A 2,500-nucleotide genomic window follows, 5' to 3' on the forward strand; every position below is an offset into this window, starting at 1 on the left:
GTAATGTTACTTGTGGAAATTATCTTGTTACTTTCTGGGGCGACGTACACAGATAACAGCAAAATGCATCGAGTTCTGACACAATTATGCATGAAATCTTAAGGTATAGTGACTTGGAATCGATAAACCAAAGTTCACAGTTATACACACTGAGAGCAAAATGTGCGAACACAAACCAATAATCGCGCTGGGTGTTTTGAAAACCGGTATTGTCAACAGAAAATATGTTTGCAGCAAAAGACAAAGCCGGGAAGGTGTAGTTACACAGTAATAACCGTCAACTGTGATAACATCCGGTATTGATCGATAACTAGTTCTTTTCCGGTATTTTCACACAAAAAACCGGTAAAATACCGGACATTTTGGGTTAACGCCACAGCTGAACAATCGTGCCTCGAACCAAAAGAAGGATATCTGCCTGTTCAATCCTTTCGCATTACAGACGGTACTCACGATCCCACGCCCTTATTCCGAGGCTATCGCTTACATCATTAAGGAGGTTGCCAAGAGATGCAGAGCTAAACATCTTCGCGAACTGGACGGGGATATAGCTCAGTTGGTAGCGCGCTGGATTTGTATTCAGTTGGCCGCTGTCAGCGTGAGTTCGATCCCAGGTTCGGCGGAAATTTATTTCACAGAGTCAACTTTGTGTGCAGGAGTGTCCGAACCTCCCCCCGTGTACACTACATTGGGTGTGCACGTTAAAGATCCCACGATTGACAAAAGGGTCTTTCCTGGCAAAATTGCTTAGGCACAGTTAATAATTGTCTACCTATACCCGTGTGACTTGGAATAATAGGCCGTGAAAGGTAAATATGCGCCGAAATGGCTGCAATCTACTGGCCGTATAAAATGTCATCTCACACGGCATCACTGCAGAGCGCCTAGAACTGTACCCACGGAATATGCGCGATATAAGACTCATTGATTGATTGATTGATTGAACTGCGCAATCGTGCACAGACATACACACACAAACCTAGAATCACAGTCCATTACGAACATCAAAAGAACAAACAGTTTACCGCAAAGGGCCGCTTTCTCTTCGTTAACAATTGTTATTTTAACAATTATTATTATATCTTCGTTAACAATTATCATTCGTTGATTCTGAATTTTGGAACGTTGGCAGTCTCTTTGTTTTTGGATTTAGTTCTTCGTTAACAGCCAAACACCTTCTAAAGTCATTCCTCTTACTTATCTTCGCAGGGATCTTCACATTTAATCGTTAGTGTTACACACACAAGTATTGATCGAAACACAGCGATTAACGAGTAGAACAACAGGTAGACGGCTCGGCATATCTATCAAATGCATTTCAAACAAGCATGGAATAACTGAAGTGAGATAAATACGAGCAGAAGCACGAGTACGGTTTGGTAAATCTATCAAAGGAAGTACGTAAAAGTATACCATGGTCTTTTGTATATTCTTACTATAGGCTCGTCGAGGCAATAAGTAATCTTAACTAAACATGGTTGAACTTCGAAAAACAAACAAATGCGAAGACACTCTTGCATGGTTGACAACGGGTAAACAGGATTAGGACAGATATTTCTGTAATGTCTTCAGAGTTACTTTACTGCTATAATCAGAGTTACACTTCTGTGCGACATTTTGTAGAAATGATATGTCATATAAGAGAGAAACAAACACACACAAAAGAAGAAATAATTAAAATAACATAGGTTAACATAGCAAACAATACAAATAACGCGGTGACACGATGCTATTTTTGCGAGGGTTAACTACGCGGAACGTGGCACCCTCCTCAAAGAATCACGCGATAACATTTTACTTTTCCGAGACAAACCATACTTTTATGTAACAAGGGATATGAAAAATGGGTTGTGTCAAGTATGGAATGTGGTGCCTTCGTGCAAACACGTTGAAATCAATGATATATGAACCCTGGGGATAATAAAGGGCTACATTCTTGCTTTTGCGCAATAACAAACAGAACAAGTCGCGTAAGGCGAAATTACTACATTTAGTCAAGCTGTGGAACTCACAGAATGAAACTAAACGCACTGCATTTTTTCACAATGACCGTAGTCCGCCGCTAGTGCAAAAGGCAGTGAAAGTGACGATCCTGTTCCGCGCGGTAGCGGTTGCGCTGTGCTGCATAGCGAGCACGCTTTACTGTACCTCTCTTCGTTTTAACTTTCTGAGCGTGTTTTTAATCCAAACATATCATATCTATATGTTTTTGGAATCAGGAACCGACAAGGAATAAGATGAAATTGTTTCTAAAACGATTTCGGAAATTTAATGTTAATCATAATTATTATATTTTTAATTTTCAGAGCTTGTTTTTAATCCGAATATAACATATGTATATGTTTTTGGAATCAAAACATGATGAAGAATAAAATAAAAGTAATTTTGGATCGTTTTATAAAAAAATAATTTTAATTACAATTTTCAGATTTTTAATGACCAAAGTTATTAATTAATTTTTAAGCCTCCATGCTGAAATGCAATACCGAAGTCCGGCCTT

Source organism: Littorina saxatilis, linkage group LG2 (assembly GCF_037325665.1).
Source record: "Littorina saxatilis isolate snail1 linkage group LG2, US_GU_Lsax_2.0, whole genome shotgun sequence".
Taxonomy (NCBI): domain Eukaryota; kingdom Metazoa; phylum Mollusca; class Gastropoda; order Littorinimorpha; family Littorinidae; genus Littorina; species Littorina saxatilis.